The following is a 25671-nucleotide window of genomic DNA, read 5'->3' as shown; positions in this document are numbered from 1 at the left end:
CTGCAGGCGCCAGATACGCTTTAACATTCTATAGGATGGCTTGCATCTTGAAATATTCAGAACCTTTGAAATGCTGCTGTTCCTTCTGAATAAGAAATCGCCCATTGAAACCTTATTCTATTAGGCAAACATGAAGTACTGTGCACTGAATACTTTTTTCCTTAATGATGAAATACCCCAAAAATGATCCCAAACGAAAGTAGTGAATTAAAATAGGTATAGTAAGCTAATTTACTTATATGTTTATTGCCAAAATTTGCAGCAACCGTAAAAGCATAATTAGCTGGACTCAAACGTTTCAGTAGATCATCAATATGTTTCTTCCAACGCAATCTCTCATCAATACACATACCCAAAAATTTGGAATATTCTGCCTTAGCTATATTTCTCTGAAAAACATTGTTTACAATTTCATCAGATAATTCTTGTTTGCTGGGTGTGATTATTATACTTTTATCATCAGCAAACAGAACTAGCTTTGCATTTTCGTGAATAAAGAGTGGCAAGTCATTAATGTATAGTAAGAAAAATAAGAGACCCAAGACTGAACCTTCTGGGACCCCATCCTTGATTCCTGTTGATTATTGTGCGTTATGTGAACTATTTATTCCAACCTTTTGTACTCTTGCAGTTAAACATGAATTACATCATTTGTGCACTGTCTCACTCATACCACAATACTTAAGTTTATGTAGAAGCATTCCATGATTTACACAGTCAAAAGCGTTTGAGAGATTACAAAAAATCTCATTTGATGATGTCCGTTTATCCAGAGTATTTAATACTTGATCAGTGAAGGGATATACAGCATTTTCTGTAGAGAACTTTCTGAAAACCAAAATGGCATTTTGTTGGTATTTTATTTTTACAAATATGTGAAGCGACTCTTAAATACATTACTTTTAAATGAATTTGGGACAAATCTGTCAGAAATGAGATTGGGTGGTAGTTCGTGGCATCAGACCTGCCCCCTTTATATGCAATGGTTTAACAATAGCTTATTTCAGTCTATCAGGGAAAATGTCCTGTTTCAGTGAGCTATTACATGCGTGACTGAGAATCCTACTTATCTGTTGCGAAGAAGCTTTTAGTGCTTTGTTGGAGATGATGTCAATTCCCTGTGGGCTTTTACTTCAGAGCGAGTTTATTATTTTCCTAACTTAAGAAGGAGAAGTGGACAGAATTTCAGTTTCATCAAACTGCATAGGTATTGCCTCTTCCATATATAGCTTTGCCTTTTCTAATGAACATCTGGATCCTATTTTCTCCAAAACATTTACAAAATTATTATTAAAAGTATTTTCAACCTCTGACGTTTTTTAAGTAAACTTCTGATTCAGATTAATGGTTAAATAGTCTTACCGCGCTCTTGGTTGCCCTGTTTCCCTTTCAATAATATTAATTTTATTGTCATAGATTCTAATTTCAGACGTAATACACATATTTCTGAACTTTTTAATAATTTCCTTAACATAGTACAGTGTAATTTGTATAATATTTGACTGTTTCTGAGTCATTACTCTTTGTTGCTACTAGATATATTCCCATTTCCTGGTTACAAAATATTTTTATCTTTTTAGTAATCCATGATTTTTTACGTGATTTCTTACAATTATATCTCACTGTTTTCTTAGAGAAATTGTTTTCAGAAATACTCACAAATGTATCATGAAATAGGTTATTTTTAAATTAGCATCAGTTTCCCAGTACACCTCATCCCAGTCTAACTGCTGCAAGCTTTCCCTAAAATTTGCAGTTTTATAATCGTAAATATAACTCACCACTTTGGAGGACTGTTTTGCTTTACTGTATGTTGTCCTTCTTCAATCACTGTCAACCATAACCAGCCCCATTCCTCCATCCATAGGCAAGGATGCCCCAAAGATCGATGTAATTTCCATTTCTCTATCTTCACACATCTAAATCGCTTGCTCACATTCGAGTTCTCCGTTATGCCAACACCAACACCTTCGTCTTCAGTTCCCTTCAATTACTTCTCAACTGTTTCATCCCCAAACATAACCACTGGACTCTAAATTAAATTCCGCGAAATGCGAGCAACAATCATACAGTGTACCACATGTAGTTTCCATCTCTCTAATTTCCACCTCACCGTCCACAACTATCCCATACTTCTTGCAAATACACTAGAAAATATAGGTATCTCTTTCAGCTCCAATCAATAAACCAGTCTGGTTACCACACACATTAAAAACCCAACAAAAAACTTACAGTAAACAGAAACTACAGAGATCACTAATGCAGGATTCACACATCCTACACAATTTCTTATATCATAACCTTTGCTGAGATAGCCTATCCATATTGCTTAAATTGTACAGTCCAAGTCCTCAAACTCCTTGCACTTCCCCATTACCCACATCTGTCTTTTATTTCCCACACCAGCTAGTCAAATTATTTCTTCTCCTCAAATTCTTTGAACATTTCTAGAATTCTGTATATTATACAAACTCTAAGAATAAAATCCAATTTTTCTTTAACCATTTCCAACCCTGTACTGCTAATTTTCCCTTATGAACGTATTCTCCCCTTGCTCGAACTTACCACATTCCATATCCGTCTCAAGCCAATTTAACGAGCTACCACTACCCGACGTAAATCTCTGTGTTGACGTCTGTCTGTATTACTAACCATAGTTCCACCTCACCTAATAAGCTTTATCGATCAGGGTTTCAGTATGCTACCCCGATTCCTAATACCACGTCTCAACACTCAGTCTGTCCGATCCAGAGTCCTGCCTCTTGTTCACACTTCTCTCAGTTGTCAGCCACTTTATCTCGCTCCCTGTCGGCCAATACGCAATCTTTCTCCGCGATTCACCATCCCGCCCTTCCTTACTTTCATCAATCTTAACTGGAGTTCCCCATCGTTCATAGCATATACTGCCTGCTCGTCAAAGCAGTACTAAATTCTAAATTATAACATTATTCACAAAAAAATCAAGAATGCAATATACAAACATTTGTGAATTATATTAATATTTTACTGCATTTTAAGCTTGTTTCGACAGTATTTCATAAAAAAATACGCACTTTAATTATCTTTTGTTGTACTTAAAACTCGTCATTTTATTCGATGTAATTGTAAATATCTATTTTATATTTTATGTTCTACCTAAGCCAAAGAGCAACAATATGAAGTTATTAATAAATGAAAATAAATCTCTAAGATAGTTTGGATGTATGTTTTTATTATCCGATAAAAGTAAGTGCTATCGCAGATAAATTGTACATGAACCTCGACAGTAGGAGGGAAAGGAGATTCGTGTTTGACGTTCTGTCTACGCTGAGGTCTTTAGTAACAGAACAAGAAACAAGGAGAGCAACATACCACATCTGTTAAATGTCATTACTTTTCGTCCAGCAACAGTAATAAAGGGTTTAGAAGTGCATGATATTTAAGGCATATGAGAAACGTCCAAGTAGAACATAAAACTACAAAGCTATGACCAAGGTAATGTGCTTTGCTGTAAAACAAAATATTGGAATTCTTTAAAATCACTGTAAATTGTTTTGTAAGTGTACGACTCCGCGTCAAACACTGAATTCATTGCTCTCATGGCATTTACTATTAGTCAAATTAGACTTGTGTATAAAGAAGAGGAGAAACACGTTTGAAGTTCTGGATGAAACTGTCAGCTTCTACTTCTTAGGACGTAATTTTTGGTGTAATTTTTTTTATAGGCAGGGGTTTAAAAACCCACATAAAGCTTTTATAGTATGTAAGATTGATAACGAGGAGTGCGCTATTGAATAGCTAACAAGGTCACTTTTCGGTCACATTTATGAAGTATTTTATACAGTAGATTCCTTGGCAGTGATCTCCGCACCAATCCGTAGGATAACAGCAGAAGCTTCAGCACGTGAGTTCGAAGACTGTTTCCTGCATCTTGGTACACCGCAAGCAGAAGTCCCATTTCTTGCGCTGCTCATTGGTCCGGCAGCCGATCTACTCGTACTACTCGAGGTAGAACAACCGTTTGTGGATTCCGAGTACTCTGTAAAAGAAAACACAAGCAATTTGCACAGATTCCCAGGTAGTAACAGGTTTCTACATTTCTACTTAAACCAGTAGCCATGTCAGTAAATAAACAAGCTATTACCATGACAGAATAAACACAAAAGTTTCATGCCACTGCACATTGTAATTGGGCAGGATAGTCATTTGGCGCACCTGAGCTGTATCCTGGTTCCAGTATGTACTCTGCAAACTAAATGACGTATGATACATTTTATTGTACTAAATGTTATTCCGTTCCATTCTCGGATGAAGCGAAGCAAGTATGGCTACTGCCATGTCTCTGTCCCACAAATTATGAGTCTAATTTTATCATCATGTCCTATTCGAGGCTAAAGAGTGTTAGCAGGCTGAAAAATTTGAGTAATTAGATACTGAAAAAGATTTTAGATTCTTCGAAGTAAATCTTTGAGAGGTTTTGAGCAAGTTATCTGCCAGCTGAACTAGCACAGAAAGTCTGTTGAGCAAAACAAGTGAGTAATTACAAAACAAGTAATGCCCTTGTTGGTATACTCTTGATGCATCTTCTGAATCCAACCTGATATGGTTCGAACTTGAACAGTACCCTACCATAGGCAGTAAAAATACTTTTAGCTGTATATTTTGTGACCGAAATCCAACTTCCCACCATGTGATCAATAAATAATGGCCGGCCGGAGTGGCCGTGCGGTACTAGGCGCTACAGTCTGGAGCTGAGCGACCGCTACGGTCGCAGGTTCGAATCCTGCCTCGGGCTAGGACGTGTGTGATGTCCTTAGGTTAGTTAGGTATAATTAGTTCTAAGTTCTACGCGACTGATGACCTCAGAAGTTAAGTCGCATAGTGCTCAGAGCCAATAAATCAATGACTTCAGTTTTCTTTAACGAAACTTAGATTTGGGGTAATATAGTAGCCTATCTTTGTAAAAGTCACATATTTTGTAGAGATCAGACCCGATATGGTTCTTGGTTAATGCTTCCTCATAGAGCCCAACAACAGCTCAAAGTCAGAGTTCACTAAACCACTGTCACACTTTCGTGGGACACAGGTGAAGTTACTTTCGTTTCACTAGACAGCGGTTCTACGTAACAGAAAGTTTCTAAATCTAGTAAGAACCTGCCTAGATTCGCCATAAGAACATACACCTACTGACAAGAAAGGCGACGCACCCAGAAGTGTTCGAGGAAACGAAATGAAACTTCACAGGTTGATAGTGTAAATGGCTGGATGCATGCTCTGATTACGTTGGGAAGGGAGTCACAAAGCCATTGTATCCCGTCCCCAGCCAATCTGATCCAAAACTTATGCAATTGGTCATTGATATCTTGATACAGATACTGGAACGGAGCTGTTGTCGAACACCTGTCGCAGGTTCGAATCCTGCCTCGGGCATGGATGTGTGTGATGTCCTTAGGTTAGTTAGGTTTAAATAGTTCTAAGTTCTAGAGGACTGATGAGTTCAGATGTTAAGTCCCATAGTGCTCACATCCATTTGAACCATTTTTTGTCCTACAGCTCTTCTTAAAAACAGTAATGACCCGCGCTTTCTTCCAGTCACTAGGCATTCTTCATTGCTCAAGCGATCTACGATAAATTACTTCTAGAATGGGAGCAAGCTTTTTCGCAGAATCTTCATAGAATCTTAGAGGTATCTCATCTGGTCTTGATGCATTTACACTACTAAACGATTGGGGTTGATTTTCTATTCCGCCATCGGTTATCTTAATATTTGCCATGTCAAAATTCGTACGACCATTGAAAGGAGGGAGAGTGTTACGATCTTCCACCGTAAAACAATTTCGCGAGACCGAATTCAGTATTTCGGCCTTCTCTCTGTTATCTTCTGTTTCGGTGCCAGTATGGTCATTGAGTGAATGAATAGATGATTTTTACTCATTTACTGATTTTAAATACGACGAAAACCTGTGACTTCGTAGGCTTTGCCGGCGCAATAAGTCTCGAAAACTTCTTCGGGTTTGCTGCCGGATCCTAAAACCAACTCGATTCGATATTTGGGCGACCAAACAGTTGGATCGTCCAAGTATCGAATCGAGTTCTTTTTCCGATCCGGCAGCAAGAGACTTTCAACTACCAAAACCTCTTAGAACTTTTACTCAGATCGGTTGACAAAGTTTTGCTTTCAGAGTCATTGAACGCTTCTCTCATTGCTGTGCTTACACGCATTGGCGCTTCGTTCAGCTTGAGATAGGTTTTTAATTCTCTTGAATCTGAAACGAAGTTCTCTTTGATTACATAGCATATTCCTGACACGACCATGATGGGTCTTTCCCATCAGTTAAGACCTTACCCAGAATACACTTTTTTAGCATATTGCACGTTGCTTTTGATTTTTTTCCTTTTGTTGTCCACATCTTCGTATTCATCATCGAATATTTGATGCTGTCTTCTCAGATACTCTGAAATTTATATCCTGTCACTCTTGCTAAGCAAAACTATCTTCCTGCCTTTCTTAACATTCTTTGTAAGACTCGTTTTGAAAGATGCTACCACAGCTATATGATCACTGATACGTTCCACTACGTTACCTAATTCTATTAAGTTAAGGTCTGTTTGTTACCAGGAGGTCTAAGACGTTACCCTCACAAGGTGGTTCTCTCACTATCTGCTCAAAGTAATTATCGGACAAGACATCCAGAACAATGTCACACGAATCCCTGTCTATGGCATCAGCTTTGATAGCATGGCACTCCCAGTCTATACCTGGCAAGTTGAAGTCACACCCTGTAACAACGGCATAATAAGAAAAATTACTAACGATATTCTGCAAGTTCTGCCTGAAGCGCTCTGCCACTAGAGTTCCTGACCCGGGTGATCTATAAAAGCATCTGATTACCATTTTTGACCGATCTTTGATGCTTAACTTCACCCAGATTAATTCACAATCGCAATCCGTGATAACCTCACTAGATTTTATCGAATTCTTTACTGCAATAAACACGCCGCCGCCATTGGTGACTAACCTATCCTTACGATAAGTATTCCAGTCTGAACTTAGGAAATCTAGGCAGTAGCGTGGAACTGGTTACGCATACGCCCCAAGAATTCTTTGCAGGTGGAATTGAGAAGCTTGTCCAGGGCTGGCGTAAGTCTGAGAGAATGCGAGGTGGATTACGTTGAAAAATAAACGAGTGTTGTATTCCAATCTCACGCTAAATGTTTTTTTTTAAAAAAATCCGGTTTTTTATTGAATGACCCTTGTACGTTACAATCACGTAACACAAGGATCTAGATTAACGACCTTCACAGAGGCCTATGAGATCTTCACACAGAGCTAATAACTGAAATGAACATGTGTTCTGTTGAGACGTCATGATACTATGTCAAGGAAATATTGGCAGTTGGGTCCAAATTCCGCCGATGGATATAAATCGACAAAGCAAACTGTAGTCATTCCGCAATTTTGATTTCAGTTCCCTTGCTTGCAGAAAATAATAATGAATGAAGGACGGGTTCACCTATTTTCAAGTACACAAATTATTGTTTTGTTTAGACGTCAAAACATGTTTCACGACAGTTGTGGCATCCTTTTATTTTACATTGTGTGTGTCCTGTGGCTGTCAACCGAAATCAGCCACACTGTAGTATTTGACTACACATGAGCTGTGATGTTTTTTTTTGTGCCAAACGCGTTTCTTTTTAGTTGGATTGACGTTTTCTCCTTCTCATTTGTGAATACCGCGTTTTTGTATGTTGCTGCGGCTTGGAAATACGTTTCTGATCAGAAACGTTTCGTTCTGTCAGTTTATCCAGATTCTATCTTAATTCGTAGATTTCTCCGTTCCTTCAGTTAGCGTATTTCATAGCTAATAAATTATGATCGTGATCCGCATCTCCAGTTGGAAAGGTCTGACAGTTTAAAATCTGGTTTCAAAATTTTTTCTTACCGTTATACAGTGTCTAGTCACTTTAATGTGACCAAAAGCCTGAATAATCAGATTTTGCAAAGTGGACCGCTATGAGGTGTGCAGGAAGAGAGTCAGTGAGGTTATGGAAGACACCGACAGGAATGCGGAGCCATTCCCACTCCAGTGCCGTGGCCAGTTTTTGCGCTGAGGATCCATGACGCGAACAGACTGATTGAGGTGGTCCTACAGATTCTCCACTGGGTTTAAATCCAGGGATGAAACCTTGGTTCAAATGGCTCTGAATACTATGGGACTTCACAGGATTCGAACCTGCGACCATAGCGTTCGCGCGGTTCCAGACTGAAGCGCCTAGAACCGCTCGGCCACAGCGGCTGCCTGAAACCCTAGATTTAAACAGTATTTAAAGTGGAAAAACAACATTTTGGAACTCCTAAAACAACTTAGGCAGCCACATTCGCACTTAGAATCATTGCGAATCTTAGGGGGAGACAAATCAGTAAGTTGACGTATTTTGCATATTTTCATTCAATAATGACATATAGAATAATGTTTTGAAATAACTCATCTTTAAGAAAGAAACGTGCTGTAAGAATAATATGTGGTCCTCACCCACGATCATTTTGTAGAGATCTGTTTAGGGAGTTAGGCATCCTGATTACTGCAGTCCTATATTTGTTCTCTCATGAAGTCAGTTGTAAATAATCTACTGCAGTTCAAAAGAAACAATAATATGTAATTAAAATGCCACAAGAAGTAATTATATTCATTACGCCACATTAAGGCAGTGTTTAGCACAACGCTGTAACCAAAATTTTTGATCACTTGCCCAGTGTTATAAAAGGTCTGACAGACAGCAAAGTAAAGCTTGAGAAGAAACTGAAATGTTTCTCCTTGACAACTACTTCTGTTCCATAGAAGAATTTCTCTTATTGTAACGTGTGAAAGATGCTGGGTAGGACTTAGTAGCTCACATCTGTAAGTCTTCTGTTCTTTAGAAAAAAAGCCCTTGTAAATGATCGGCATGTAGGCATATTTGCAAAATAAGACTGTGATGTGAATATAAAATAACTCCTTCCACAGCTTTACGTTATATCGAGAAAATGATCCATGGAACATGAAACTAACTTATTATTTCCTTATCGTCATCATCTGTGTCGATATAGCGGGCATATAAGCATGTGCTACTATGGTGGATGGGTTCACGGACTGACTAAACTGTTCACGGTAGATTATTCGCATTCATATTTTCATTATTAGACCTACTCCTAGGTAGTCCTGTTATTGGTCATATCTTGCATTGGCCCACTATTAGACCTCCTCCTGTGTTACTCCTGTTTTGTTTTGTATTCATAACTGTGTACGTTCGTGAGCAAATGTTTCGTTCTTCCTGTCGCCATGCGTCAGGACGGGGGTGGAGGAGGTGGAATCGATTAAGTGTCTGGTGACTGGTGGTGATATTTTCGTGATGACAACATCTTCCTCAGTAGTCCCGATCCGGAGATTCGAATTGGGTACAATTTTAGCTCCGGAACATTATACCAGAAAGGATGCCATCAACATTACGCCATACACTAGAGCTGCATATCTCGGGGAAAAATATTGGTTGTAGTTTCCTCTTGCATTCAGCCGTCTGCAGCACCAATGCACATCGGCGTACAAAACTTAAGGACGACATTAATTGTCACGTGATGTGCCAAATAATAAAACTAGATGAAACTAGGAACGTACATAGAAAGCAAAGCTACAGAATAGTACAGAAGGAAACTGAAATAAATACGCAATGAGGCGAACAGAAATGACACTTTCATTCTAAGACAATAGTTATACGAGAGTCACCGCGATTTATGATGGTCCCCAGGACAATACAAAAGAAGTTCTTAATAGTGTGTGTGATCACCACGGTCGCAACGCACGCTTTGCAACGTGCTGCCATTCTGGCCACAAGGTTGGTAACGAGTTCTGGTTGTAGGGCGTTTCATTCCTCGATCAGCGCAATCGACGACTACTGGACGGTCGCTAGTGCATGTGGACGTGCCCCAGTACGTCTCCATATGTGCTCAATGGGATGTAAGCCAAGGGACGCACAGGTCAATCCATTCCTCCTCCACCTGCAGAGTTCAATGTCGTCGTGCAATGTCATCCATAAAAATGAAGCAGCTCGAGGTCGGCCTGGTGATAATCGTGTTACGTAGTGTGAACCAACCGAAACTATACAATGTGAAAATACTCGCTGTTAATAAGCTGATGAACAACGTGACTGAAGCAACCATAATCATATGAAAGTTCAAAGGCGAAGACATTCTCATTCCAAGAATACTACTGATTCTAATCGACTTCCTGTTTCAATTGAAGCGTGTCCATTGTCTGGTTCGCCTTGCATTCGCAATGACGATCAATAAATCGCAAGGTCACAATTGTTGGAAGTTTGTGGAGTAAACCTTGAATTGCGAAGTTTTTCCCGTGGTCAGTTGTGCGTGGCGTGCTCGATCGTCGGTAAACCATCGGCAAATCATTGTCGAAACAATCAATTCCGATTTCTTTCGTTTCAATAAATTTATGATCTTAGTGAAACTGTTGTTTCTCAATTCAGACAAATTGAGGGAAGATTCGGCTAAAAGTATTACAACGGAGGGTCTGTTCGACAGTCTAACCAATGAAGATCCTAGAATAATTGTTATATTTCAGTTCACGGAAATTAAAGGTAATGTTCAGCTCGGTATATTGCAACTGAAGTACCGACTGCGCGCAACCTCAACAACTGCATATATAGACATCAAACAATCGAAAATCCAGGATGGAATGCAACAATATTCTGAAAAGGAAAGTTGCCATTCACCATTAGCAGAGATGCTGAGTCGCAGATAAGCACAATAGAAAGGCCGGCTCAAATAAATAAAGCTTTCGGCCTTTGTCAAAGAGATACATACACACACACACACACACACACACACAGACACACAAACGCAACTCACCCCCACCCAGTCATCACTCCCATCATGCACTGGTGCTGTTGCTCGTAGTGTGGTTTCAGTTACCTGAACTCCCATCATGCACTGGTGCTGCTGCTCGCAGTGTGGTTTCAGTTTCCTGAGTCTGCACTTGTGTGTTTGAGATGCGTTGCGTGACTGTGTGTGTGTCATCTATTTTTGACGCATGCCTTACTGGCCAAAGGGTTTATCTATTTGTGATGGTCTTCTCGTTGTGCCTGTGTGTGTGTGTTTCGTGACTTTGGGTGTGTGTGTCTTTCGTCTACCTTAAAGCTTTATCTACTTATTTTGGTCTTTTCGTTGTTGTGTCTGATGGTCTTGCAACTCACCCCCACCCAGTCATCACTGCCATCATGCACTGGTGCTGCTGCTCGCAGTGTGGTTTCAGTTACCTATGACTGCACTTATGTGTTTGAGATGCGTTGCGTGACTGTGTGTGTCATCTACTTTGACGCATGCCGTACTGGCCAAAGGGTTTATCTATTTGTGATGGTCTTCTCGTTGTGCCTGTGTGTGTGTGTGTGTGTGTGTTGTAACTTAATGCTTTATTTTAATGAAGTCTGTGAAGTCTTCTCGTGTGGTTTCAGTTACCTATGACTGCACTTATGTGTTTGAGATGCGTTGCGTGACTGTGTGTGTCATCTATTTTGACGCATGCCGTACTGGCCAAAGGGTTTATCTATTTGTGATGGTCTTCTCGTCGTGCCTGTGTGTGTGTGTGTTGTAACTTAATGCTTTATTTTAATGAAGTCTGTGAAGTCTTCTCGTGTGGTTTCAGTTACCTATGACTGCACTTATGTGTTTGAGATGCGTTGCGTGACTGTGTGTGTCATCTATATTGACGCATGCCGTACTGGCCAAGGGGTTTATCTACTTGTGATGGTCTTCTCGTTGTGCCTGTGTGTGTGTGTGTTGTAACTTATTGCTTTATTTTAATCAAGTCTTTGAACTCTTTTCGTTGACCCTGTCTGGGACAATGTATCTGTGCTATGTAGACAATTTATAAACACATAGTATTAAACTGTCTGCGAGAAAAAGGATGCTCAGCTATACTGAAAAAAGTTCGGTTTTGTTTTTCTTTTCACAGTCATTTTTAACAGAAAACAGGAAAGTTGTGTCTATGGCTAACTTTTAATCCTACCTGTCCGTAGATTAAAACCACTGTCATTAAAGCTACTATCCTCACAGATTCAACAGCTGGGAAGGTCTCTCTCAGAGCCCGTGTACTAATGATACTCAACCAAATTACCCATTCATTTTGACTTCTATTCCCAATCAAGGTTCCGTTTCCAATAACAATAAATAAGGTCAGAGAGAGGGGGAGGAGGAGATGTACAGAGAAGGGGGCAGGAAACGGATATAAAAACAGAGAAGGAGGATATGGACAGAGAGATGATGCAGGAGCAGATGGATAGAGAGAATGTGGGATAAGCAATATATGAGAGCGGGGGAAGGTGATTCGCAGAGATGGCGGAGGGAGGAGCAGATGGACAAAATCGAGTGGGGAGGAGGAGAAGGATAGAGAGAGGGGGGAGAAGGATATCAGGACATACATCCAACCTACATAGATATTTAGAAACTGCAAAGCATTGTCGGGTTCGCTGGTTACTCACTACATTTGGGCAAGTCGCTTGCACATGTAAGTGCCAGTGACAGCGCAGTGCGGAGAGCAAGCAGTAGCAGCAGTACTCACACGCCTGGAGCGAGAATCTCGGTGAGGGCCATGAAACCCGGGGGACAGTGGAGCCGGTCCAGGACGGCCACGTGTAGCAGCGCAGACAGACACAGCGCCCACACGGGCTCGAGCAGGCGCCGGTCGCAGAGGTGCGCCACCCGCAGCTGCAACATTCCACCAGTCGCGTTACAAGAACCGCATGTGCATTCAGCAGGCAGAATATTACGCCTTTCTGCTTACAGCTGTCTTTCTGCTATGGAAAGGAAGACCGTATCAGAGCGAAGGAAGGAACATGCTCCACTCACGTATATTGCATGGTAAGGGGGTTCGTAGCAGAATTACGGACAAGCCGCTTCACCTTACAATAACAACAAAATACATGAGATGCGGTTTATTCACAGACAGAAAAAAGAAGGAAATGTGCTTTAATGTCTAAACATGAATATAAAATTCAGCCTAGAAAAATGGCATTACACCTAAGAATCATCAGAGACAAGGGTGTCGTCGGGAGTGCCCCAAAGGAGTGTGATAGGATGAAATGATTTGGCGGACTGGCCGAGCAGCAATCCGCGCTTGTTTGCTGATGATGCTGTGGTGTACAGGAAGGTGTCTTAGCTGAGTGACTGTAGGAGGATACAAATGAGCTAGACAAAGTTTCTAATTGGCGTGATGAATGGCAGCTAGTCTAAATGTAGAAAAACGTGTCATTGAGGATGAGTAGAAAAAACAAATCCGTAATATTCGGATACAGCATTAGTAATGTCCAGCTTCACACACGTCGTTTAAATACACTACTGGCCATTAAAATTCCTACACCACGAAGATGACGTGCTACAGACGCGAAATTTAACCGACAGGAAGAAGATGCTGTGATATGCAAATGATTAGCTTTTCGGAGCATTCACACAAGGTTGGCACCGGTGGCGACACCTACAAAGTACTGACAGGAGGAAAGTTTCCAACCGATTTCTCATACACAAACACCAGTTGACCGGCGTTGCCTGGTGAAACGTTGTTGTGATGCCTCGTGTAAGAGGAGAAATGTGTACCATCACGTTTCCGACTTTGATAAAGGTCGGACTGTAGCCTATCGCGATTGCGGTTTATCGTATCGCGACATTGCTGCTCGTGTTGGGCGAGATCCAATGACTGTTAGTAGAATATCGAATCGGTGGGTTCAGGAGGGTAATACGGAACGCCGTGCTGGATCCCAACGGCTGCGTATCACTAGCAGTCAATATGACAGGCATCTTATCCGCATGGCTGTAACGGATCGTGCAGCCACGTCTCGATCCCTGAGTCAACACATGGGGTCGTTTGCGAGACAACAACCACCTGCACGAACAGTTCGACGACGTTTGCAGCAGCATGAACTATCAGCTCGGAGACTATGGCTGCGGTTACCCTTGACGCTGCATCACAGACAGGAGTGCCTGCGATGGAGTAGTCGACGACCAAACCTGGGTGCACGAATGACAAAACGTCATTTTTTCGGATGAATCCAGGTTCTGTTTACGGCATCATGATGGTCGCATCCGTGTTTGGCGACATCGCGGTGAAACGCACATTGGAAGCGTGAATTCGTCATCGCCATACTGGCGTATCACCCGGCGTGATGGTATGGGGTGCCATTGGTCACACGTCTCGGTCACCTCTTGTTCGCATTGACGGCACTTTGAACAGTGGACGTTACATTTCAGATGTGTTACGACCCGTGGCTCTACCCTTCATTCGATCCCTGCGAAACGCTACATTTCAGCAGGATAATGCACGACCGTATGTTGCAGGTCCTGTACGGGTCTTTCTGGATACAGAAAATGTTCGACTGCTGCCCTGGCCATATCTCTCACCAATTGAAAACGTCTGGTCAATGGTGGCGGAGCAACTGGCTCGTCACAATACGCCAGTCACTACTCTTGATGAACTGTGGTATCATGTTGAACCTGCATGGGCAGCTGTACCTGTACACGCCATTCAAGCTCTGTTTGACTCAATGCCCAGGCGTATCAAGGCCGTTATTACGGCCAGAGGTGGTTGTTCTGGGTACTGATTTCTCAGGATCTATGCACGCAAATTGTGCGATAATGTAATCACATGTCAGTTCTAGTATAATATATTTGTCCAGTGAGTACCCGTTTATAATCTGCATTTCTTCTTGGTGTAGCAATTTTAATGGCCAGTAGTGTATCTGGGCATAACGTTGCAAAGCGATATGGAGTGGAACGAGCATTTGAGAATTGTGGTACGGAAGGCGAATGGTCGCCTTCGGTTTATTGGAGAGAATTCTACGAAAATGTGGTTCATCTGAAAAGAAGACCGCATATAGGACGCTAGTGCGACATATTCTTGAATACTGCTCGAGTGTTTGGGATCCGTACCAAGTCCGATTAAAGGGAGACATCGAAGCAATTCAGAGGCGGGATATTAGATTTGTTACTGGTAGGTTCGAACAACACGCAATTGTTACGGACATGCTTCGGGAACTCAAAGGGGAATCCCTGTAGAGAAGGCGATATTCTTTTCGAAGAGCACTTGAGAAAATTTAGAGCACCGGCATTTGAAGCTGCCTGAAGAGTGATTCTACTGCCTCCAACATGCACGCAGGCAGCCATTTTTTCCCTCTCTCTCTTTACTAGTGGAGCAGGAAAATCACCAGCAGTGGTACGGGTTACCCTACGCCACGAGTCGTAGGGTGGATTGCCGAGTATCCACGTAGACGTAGATGTAAATCTTTTCATCGAGACTTACAAGGTGTCACAGTGATATAATAATGCGGGAAATACCTGTGATTAATTTCTGCATCAGAATGACCTCTGACAGAGATCCAACCTTAGGATACACTACTGAGATCTGTGTGCGAAGATCTATCTGAACGCGTATTAAAGTGGGACGTTCGTGAAATTGACCGAAAATGTCAATTTTCATATTCTTTCTGTTTTGAAACTTCCTGGCAGATTAAAACTGTGTGCCCGACCGAGACTCGAACTCGGGACCTTTGCCTTTCGCGGGCAAGTGCTCTACCATCTGAGCTACCGAAGCACGACAGACGCCCGGTACTCACAGCTTTACTTCTGCCAGTATCTCTCGGAAGTTCACTGAGGCTTTTTGCGAATGGTGCTGCAGTATATAGAGAGGTTGTAACAATGGAAAATTGTACTGAAATGCAGGTGGATCTGCAACGAATTGACTCATGGTACAGGGAATGGCAATTGAATTTCAATACAGACAAGTTTAATGTGCTGCGAATACATAGAAAGAAAGATCCTTTATCGTTTAACTACAATATAGCAGGTTAACAACTGGAAGAAGTTAATTCCATTAATTATGTGAGAGTAGGCATTAGGAGTGATTTAAAATGGAATGGCCATATAAAATTAAACGTCGGTAAAGCAGATGCCAAACTGAGATTCATTGGAAGAATCCTGAGGAAATGCAGTCCGAAAACAAAGGAAGTAGGTTACAGTACACTTGTTCGCGCACTGCTTGAGTACTGCTCACCGGAGTGGGATCCGTACCAGATGGGGTTGACAGAAGAGATAGAGAAGATCCAACGGAGAGCAGCGCGCTTCGTTACAGGATCATTTAGTAGTCGCGAAAGCGTTACGGAGATGATAGATAAACTCCAGTGGAAGACTCTGCAAGAGAGACACTCAGTAGCTCGGTACGGGCTTTTGTTCAAGTTTCGAGAACATACCTTCACCGAGGAGTCAAGCAGTATATTGCTCCCTCCTACGTATATCTCGCGAAGAGACCATGAGGATAAAATCAGAGAGAGAGCCCACACAGAGACAAACCGACAATCTTTCTTTCCACGAACAATACGAGACTGGAATAGAAGGGAGAACCGATAGAGGTACTCAAGGTACCCTCCACCACACAATGTCAGGTGGCTTGCGGAGTATGGATGTAGATTTAGATGTAAATATAGAAGAATATCGAAAGGTTTTTATTTTAGTGTGTCCTTTGTCATATGTGGCCATTAACTATGCTACTGTCCTTTTCTTCCGTGGAAGTTGTAAGGATGCACTAGATAGAGGTGCGTTGACTGTTGTTGCTATATGTTTTCCAATTTAACGTTAGCCTGATCGTGGAGTCTTAATGATGCAGTTAGACTGACTGCTTGCAGGCCTCTGTGTCTTAGGAGTGGTAACGATTTTAACCACGTGTAAGTTCGTATGCTTCCAGTGCCTCAGTCACTTTCTATAACACTCATCTGCACTGTGCGAATCTATAAGTACAGTACAATCCGAACTTAAATTACAATCCGTAAATAACGTCAGCTTCCTTTCTTTCTACTCCCGACGTCTAAATACCTGTGTACAATGAATTTTATTACCGTTTCTGTTAAGGAATTGTAGGGCATGAGTGAATGCACTGTGTTAAAGTTGCGCTGGCCAGAAGCGTACAAACACGTATGAAGGCCATCTGCTGCAGTCGCTGCGTGCGCTACCTGTACGAGCGTCGTTACGGCGGCGAAGGCGATGGTGAGGTCCGGGTGGAGCCAGAAGGCGGTGCCGCTTGCCAGGCCGGCCAGGAGCGCATGCGCAGACCGGTCCTCGCCCCGCAGCCGGCACAACCCACAGCGCACCGCCTGCGGCCACCACACATTTATTTTTTATTTGTGTTGGCTTTTTGCTGGATACAATACAGCCAGTACGACTACTTTTCAAGGTTATGTGATGTAAAGTACGTGCGGTAAAAGTGAGATGAAAATTTTAATGGCAAATGATACAAGTACCGACGATAAAAACAATTTTTTATTGATAATCTGAAACTACATTGTATAAAGATCTATAAGAAAGTTAAGATATAATTTCGCTGAAGAGGACAAAGGACTCTTAATTAAAATTGAAAATTTTCGATCTTCTGTTGTCTTTTATCGTCTGTTTTGTGTTCTCCTATGAGCGGCACGTTAAGTAGTGCTTGCCTGAATAATTCATGACAAAATATGTCTCAAACAAGTCGAAAAATTGTCTGATAGTTATTTAAAACCAGTTTTCAAACATTAACTAGCGGCGAAAGAGAAGCAAGCACAGCTAAAATGTCCGGTCGCCTAGCATTAGAACTTCACACGACTTAAAAACCATTATTGACAGAAAGGTAAAAACTACAACCTCCAGAGAGAAGGTAAACTTCGGAAAGGTAATCTTGTTTGGACGCCGGTTTTAATATTGGCTACGTGGAGTGCGAAAATTCAACAAGGAATGTTAAATCCATCTATAAAGACATTTGCAAAATATACATACATTTCCTTATAATAATAATTTTGCCTGTAGGGAAAGCCGTTTCTTTCTTTCTACATACTCTCTTAAAAATACAGTACTACAGTTAGTGAAGAAAGTAAAATCTTGAGTGTTAGGTCAGGTATTTAAAATATCAGTAAATTGCAGTTGTTGCAAAGAAAATGACTTTTTTGCATGCTGTACATCGAAATTTTTATTTTTATTTATACACCCAGACACGTTTCGCCTTTTTTACAAGGCATCTTCAGTGGGTGTCCTGAAATATTACATGATTTGTCCTTTTCACACATAGGTTATGGTTTCACATCTACGTTATAGATTTAAAAACAGTTCCTTAACGTTTTTTTTTATGAAATGGAAAGTTACTTACAGGTAACTTCTAATTCACTGCATCATAGCAAACTGCTTTTTCTCGTCTGGCAACCAGGTGGACATCTTACAGTTCACTTTCAGTTTACTGTTTACGTTACACATCACTGTAACTGCCATCTTTTTAATACAGAGATTCATTTGTTTTCCTAAGTGTTACCAACATTCTCAGTTTTCTGCATTCAACTGTTTTGCGAATGTGTGTGTGTGTGTGTGTGTGTGTGTGTGTGTGTGTGTGTGTGTGTGTGTGTGTGTGTGTTAGAGAGGGAGAGAGATTTCTTTTTTTTTAATAAAATAAAAATTATTTATTTTATTTTTATTACTATTTTCTATTCGTTTATTTAATCTTAAAAATAATAATAATTATTATCATTACTATATTTTCCTGTGTATACTTATTAGAGGAATCAGATGTGTAATATTTAGTTGAGATTTCTGTCTATTGTATGATCAATGAGTGTAAACAGTGAGTTGTTAGTCATATTTATTTGGGCATTTAGTAGTTGTTTCTTTTCAGCCTTTGTTTTGTATATATGATAATTTTCCTGTAGTGTTAGGAGATGTCTTTCATTATTTATTCTAATTATTTTCATATCATTTTCTCTTGTAGTAGGTTTGTGGTTACTTTTTCTCAAATGTTCTGCAAAAGTTGAGTGGCTCTTTCCATATTTCCAGTCAGTATTTGATAAGTTTGTGGTAAGGTACTGTGGGACCAAACTGCTGAGGTCATTGGTCCCTTGGCTTACAAACTACTTAATCTTACTTTAACTAACTTACGCTAAGGACAACACACACATCCATACCAGAGGGAGGACTCGAACTTCCGACGGGGGGAGCCGCGCGAACCGTGACAAGGCGCCCCCGACAGCGCGGCTACCCCGCGCGGCGTTTGATGCGTCAGCGATTTGCGTCTGCTTATTGCACGTAGCGTCCTGTCAAACAGTTTCGAAACTGTTCCGACTCATTAGTGATATTATATTTGTTACACGGGAATCCTCGTTTCTGCAATGTTTTCCCACGGTTTACTTCATTTTGGAGCACATTTCTTCTAGATATTCGCTGCATATGCTTGAGCAGGTGCGACTCGTCTTTAAAGGTCTTAAGGTGGAGCCGCCCCTAAAGATATATTAAAATATATTTTCCTATAATGGTTTACAGAAATTGAATTTTGAAGAGTGTTGAATAACATTTTCAATTTGGATTTAAATAATGACGGGCAACATTGTTGGAACGATTTATATCGATTGATGTTTTTCAAACAGGTAATAGCTACTCTTCAGGCTGCGCCTTGAAATCGTTTAGCTTCGCGTGGGTCGATTATAAACGATAAAAATTACTTCTGAATGTCCGAAATTCATCATATTGTCCGCTATAATTTGGCGAAAACCGCAACTCGATATATTGATTCGTTGTGGATGTATCTGAAGCGCCTTGTCTTAGCTGCCTCACCCTGTGTGTAGGTATTCTCGCGGCAACGTCTCATGGCCTTTCCCCGTTACCAGTAACGGAATTCATTTACCTTAACGCTTTCTTCTTTCTTGTTAAATATGTTACCACGTTTGTGAATTTCTAGGGTGTCCCTGAACAACGGTTGTGATAACTCTTCTCAATGGCGAGAACCTGCGTGTCGGCGAATTTTACCCTTGTGAACAAAAGTTAACGACGAAAGTAACGTTCGTATGATGGGTCACTGCCAAGTAACATAGCTCCATGAAACTTGAACCGTACTTATAAAAGACTTACTACAGTATGGTACGAAAGGTAACCGAGAGAATACGCAATGAGACGAACAGAAATGATACTTTTATTCAAAGACCATAATCACATTGAAGGGATTCATGAAGGTCATCTGAACAGAAAAGGCGGTACATGGTTCTTGATAGGGTGTCCGGTCGCCTAGGACTACAGACAGCAATGAATGCTCTGCAGAGTGCTCCTCTGGTGGCCACAGGGTTGGGTCTTGTGGTAGGACGTCCCATCCTTCCGCCATCGCGCTTAACAACTACTGGGCGGTCGTTGGTGCTGCTGGGCGTGTTGCAGTGCGCCTCCCCAACGCATTACACACGTGGTCGATGGATTGAAGTCGGGGAGACGAGCAGGCCCGTCCAGTCGCCGAATATCCTCTCGTTCCAAGAGCTCTTCCACCTGCGCTGTTCGATATAGCCGCGCGCTGCCATGCATAAAAATGAAGTCATGGCCGAATGTACCAACGAAAAGATGTACCAACGAAAAGGAGTACAGCGTTACAACAGCTCCATCCTGTTCAAAGACCTGGAAGTCAATAATCCCGTTCTGTAACAATTCTTTCTATGTATATTCCAATTTCCATCGAGCTTTGTCACTTGGCAGTGAATCATGACGCGGAAGTGCTGTGTGGTCGGTCCCATACAGCTAGCGCTCCGCCACGGCCGATTTCTCCATTTCTCACAACCTTCAGTGCCGTTCAATGGTCGCAATACTGATGGAATGTCCAATCTTTCCAATCTATTTTCCACATGTACACGACATGCTGCATATTCCCGACACTGGGAGTGGATCCCTTTTCTCCTTTAGCGATCTGATGCACTGTATAATCGTGTACGACCGATTCTGTCCATCACTTCCCGACATTTCTTCTTCCGACGTACCACTCTTCGCGTGTTAGGAGTTATGACGCATATTCAAGTAGTGAAGTACCCTTTGCTCCTCAGTACGACTTCCAGATGTTGCATCTGGCGTCCGAGACTCTATAGCATATGCATCTTCTTTGTTCGCTAAGGGCGTATTAATAATTGCTCTTTTCTGGTTCGGGTGATGATATAATAATTTGTGCAAGTATCTGTCTATGTGTGTCGGTTTTCGATTGACGTGCGATTCAAGTTCACTCCCTTCCTTATAACCGAAACGTCTAGAAAAAGTAGGTGCTGATGCTTCTCTACCGGGAGGTTATAATTGAAGTACAATTGCTCACGGAGGTCCAGTGTCTGCTGCAATTACCGTTTATCAGCGAAACTTTGTAGATGTGATAATGCGTTAATGCGGAGTTCATTAATGCTGAAAAAAATTGCTGTTTGACCACCATCTGCAAATATGGACCTGCACAGCCCCTCGTCTGGCGCTCATACAGAGCAAGCTGCGTAAGCGCCGGTTAATAATAAAATCAATATTATGTCTTTCTCACTTGTATGAACTGTTCTTCCAGGTCTCGTTCCTAATCCGCTACTTATGGAAACATTTCTTTACATATTTCTTTTAGTCACAGCGCCAGATTTGTACCTGGTAGTCAAAATTGGAACTAATTTTTTCCAGCGATAATCGGTTCTGCCTCCTCCCATGAACCATGTAACTTATGGTTAGCGGGGAGGCTTGCTTTCCTCAGCGATACAGATAGCCGTACCATAGATGCAACCACAATGGAGGGGGTATCTGTTGAGAGGCCCGACAAACGTGTGGTTCCTGAAGAGGGGCAGCACCCTTTTCAGTAGTTACAGGGGCAACAATCTGGATAGTTGATCTCGCCTTGTAACATTAACCACAGCGGCTTGGCTGTGCTAGTACTGCGAACGGCTGAAAGCAAGGGGAAACTACAGACGTATTTTTTCCCGAGGACTTGCAGCTTTACTGTATGGTTAAATGATGATGGCGTCCTCTTGGGTAAAATATTCCGGAGGTAAAATAGTCCCCCATTCGGATCTTCTATGAATCGGAGTGTGGAATGCCAGATCCCTTAATCGGGCAGGCAAGTTAGAAAATTTAAGAAGGGAAATGGATAGGTTAAAGCTAGACTTAGTGGGAATTAGTGAAGTTCGGTGGCAGAAGGAACAAGACTTCTGGTCAGATGAATACAGGGTTATAAATACAGAACCAAATAACGATAATGCAGGAGTAGATTTAATAACGAATACAAAAATAGGAGGGCGGATAAGCTACTGCGAACAGCATTGTGAACACATTATAGTAGCAAAGACAGACAGGAAGGCCACGCCTGCCGCAATAGTACAGATGACGAAGAGATTGAAGACATGTATGATGAAATAGAAGAAATTATTCAGATAGTGAAGGGAGATGAAAATTTAATAGTGATGGGGGATGGAATTAGATAGTAGGAAAAGGAAGAGAAGGAAAAGTAGTAGGTGAATATGGAACGGGAGTAAGGAATGAAAGAGCAAGTCGCTTGGTATAATTATGCACAGAGCACAACTTAATCATAGCTAACACTTTTAAGAATTATGGAAGAAGGTTGTATACGTGGAAGAGGCCTGGAGACACTGGAAGGTTTCAGATAGATTATATAATGGCAAGACAGAGATTTAGGAACCAAGTTTTAAATTGTAAGACATTCCCAGGGGCAGATGTGGACTCTTACCACAATCTATTGGTGATGAACTATAGATTAAAATTGAAGAAACTGGAAAAAGGTGGAAACTTAAGAAGACGGGACCTGGATAATGTTCTCTGTATACAGACGGCTTCTGCATTTCGTACTGCTCCTCCAGTACTGGTGTTGCTGAGCGGCGCCTAGAGGGAGCCATCCACAAGGCCCAGTCATGGGCTCTAGCCCACGGCTTCCAGTTTTCAGCCGTGAAGTCGGCGTCGTGCCGTTCATCCGGAACCAGAACTTTACCTTAACGGCGATCCACTCACTGTAGTGGATACATATTGATTCTTAGGACTGGTTTTCAACGCCCGATTGACGTGGCTTCCTCATCTTTGTCAGCTGAAGCGGAAGTTCTGGAAGCACCAACTGAGCAACACCAACTGAGGTGCAGATCGTTCTACGCTGCTGCAACTCTACAGAGCCCTGTTCGATCCCGCATTGACTATGGGAGTCTGGTTAATGGTTCGGCGGCGTCCTCAGCGTTGCGTTTACTCGACCCAGCGCACTAATGTGGCGTTAGTCTGGCAACGGGAGCCTTTAGGATGAGTCCGGTGACCAGCGCCCAAGTGGAGGCTGGAGTCCCTCCATTGAAGGTAAGGCGTGCACAAGAAGTCACCAGTTACGTTGCACACATTCGTAGTTCTCCTGAGCATCCGAACTGCAGTCTCCTTTTCCCACCCACGGAGTTCATCTCCCGCATAGGAGGCCCAGGTCAGGGCTTACGATTGCGGTTCGCGTCCGATCTGTCCGAAGTAGAGTCCTTGCCATTACCACCTAGACTCGAGGCCCATTCACGTACTCCTTCATTGTGTACACCCAGGCCAAAGCTTCGCCTGGACCTTCCACATGGTCCTAAGAATCCAGTTAACCCCACGGCTCTCCGCTGTCACTTTCTCTCAATTCTTGACATGTACCGGGACCATGAAGTGGTTTACACCGACGGCTCGGTGACTAATGGTCACGTTGGCTTCGCATATGTTCATGGAGGACATATTGAACAGCACTCCTTGCCAGACGGCTACAGTGTTTTCACTGCAGAGCTGTCGGCCATTTCTCGTGCTCTTCTGAAGGTGGCAGGGGTAAAATACGTCGAGGGAAAGTCCGGAACCGCGCTTCTACTACGGTCGCAGGTTCGAATCCTGCCTTAGGCATGGATGTGTGTGATGTCCTTAGGTTAGTTAGGTTTAAGTAGTTATAAGTCTAGGGGACTGATGACCTCAGATGTTAAGTCCCATAGTGCTTAGAGCCATTTGAACCATTTTTTGAACAGGGAGGGAAGGCTATTTACAATTTGTACAGAAACCAGATGGCAGTTATAAGAGTCGAGGGGCATGAAAGGGATGCAGTAGTTGGGAAGGGAGTGAGACAGGGTTGTAGCCTATCCACAGTGTTATTCAATTTGTACATTGAGCAAGCAGTACAGGAAACAAAAGAAAAATTTGGAGTAGAATTAAAATCCATCGAGAAGAAATAAAAACTTTGAGATTTTCCAATGACGTTGTAATTCTGTCAGAGACAACAAAGAACCTGGAAGAGCAGCTGAACGGAATGGACATGGTCTTGAAAGGAGGATATAAGATGAACATCAACAAAACCAAAACGAGTATAATGGAATGTAGTCGAATTAAATCGGGTGATACTGCGGGAATTAGATTAACAAATGAGACGCTTAAAGTAGTAAATGAGTATCGCTATTTGATGGTCGAAGTAAGGAGGATATAAAATGTCGACTGCTAATGGCAAGGAAAGAGTTTCTGAAGAAGATAAATTTGTTAACATCGAGTATAAATTTAAGTGTCAGGAAGTCTTTTCTGAAAGTATTTTTATGTAGTGTAGCCATGTATGGAAGAGAAACATAGTCGATAAATAGTTTAGACAGGAAGAGAATAGAAGATTTCGAAATGTGGTGCTACAGAACAGTGCTGAATATTAGATACGTAGATCATGTAACGAATGCAGAGGTACTGAATAGAATTGGAGAGAAGAGGAATTTCTGGCACAACTTCTTGACTAGAAGAAGATATCAGTTGGTAGGACACATTATGAGGCATCAAGGGATCATCAATTTAGTTTAAATGGTTCAAATGGCTCTGAGCACTATGGGACTTAACATCTGAGGACATCACTCACATCCATGCCCGAGGCAGGATTCGAACCTGCGACTGTAGCAGTCGCACAGTTCTGGACTGAAGCGCCTAGACCTGCTCGGCCACAATGGCTGTCATCAATTTAATATTGGAAAGAAGTGCAGAGGGGAAAAAGCGTAGAGGGGGACCAAGGCATGAATACACTAAACTGACTCAGAAGGATGTGGGTTGCAGTAGTATGCTAGTGTTGGATAGACCATCAGAGACAGAGCACCTCGTGTTCCTGATGCTAGTAAGGCGAGTACACCATTCGTTTGTTATATATTTTTACAGGCTGCAAACAGGAGCGATTGCAGTAATGGATTGGAACAGTGGTTGCTGTCTACATATGTGAGCTGAGTTGGCGACCCTTCGCTCACGGCTCCAGGCTGCATTGGCTTCCATCACACAGCTTGAGGCTGCAGCCAAGGGGCATCATTGTAGGGGGTCTGACACGGGAAAGCGAGGGAAGTCGAGCACATCCCACATACCACTCGATCGGTCCACTGCTGTGGCTGCCCTGGGTACTGCCTGCATTGAGGTTGACGCCTCACCTATGGTCAAGTGGGAGATCGTAGGGCCTCCCCAGTTCGTTTGGCGAACACGTTTCGGGCGTTATCTGAGGCTGATGATGTCTCTGAGCCGGATGCAGTAGTCCAACCTGTTCCAGAGGAAGCTTCTCGGCCCACATGGTCTGGGCATTCACAGAGGGTGGGTTTGCTGGTAGTTGGGAGCTCCAATGTTAGGCGCATAATGGGGGTTCTTTTGAACTTGGCTGCCAAGGAGGGGAAGGATGCCAGTGTACACTCCGTGTCCATACCAGGAGGAGTCACTCCGGATGTGGAAAGGGTGCTTGCGGATGCCATGAAGAGCACAGGGTGCAGCCAACTGCGGGTGGTGGCTCATGTCGGTACCAATGACGTGTATCGCTTTTGATTGGGGAGATTCTCTCTGTTTCTGGCGGCTAGCGGAAACGGTAAAGACTGCCAATCTCGCTGGCGAGGTTAAGG

The 25671-nt window shown here is 42.3% G+C and overlaps 1 long non-coding RNA gene across 1 annotated transcript; it reads right to left on the bottom strand.

The window, feature by feature from the left end:
- Positions 1–3150: 3150 nt before the first annotated feature.
- On the bottom strand, positions 3151–18286 carry LOC126458161 (uncharacterized). The gene is made up of 4 exons (XR_007585585.1): positions 18180–18286; positions 17017–17157; positions 12585–12730; positions 3151–4018 (listed from the first exon to the last, which is right to left on the bottom strand). It is a non-coding gene; the product is annotated as an uncharacterized LOC126458161 (long non-coding RNA).
- Positions 18287–25671: the final 7385 nt, after the last annotated feature.

This window comes from Schistocerca serialis, chromosome 1 (genome assembly GCF_023864345.2).
Source record: "Schistocerca serialis cubense isolate TAMUIC-IGC-003099 chromosome 1, iqSchSeri2.2, whole genome shotgun sequence".
NCBI classification, from domain to species: Eukaryota; Metazoa; Arthropoda; class Insecta; order Orthoptera; family Acrididae; genus Schistocerca; species Schistocerca serialis.
Note: the sequence above shows the minus strand (reverse complement) of the source record. Positions and strands in the feature narration are given on the sequence as shown.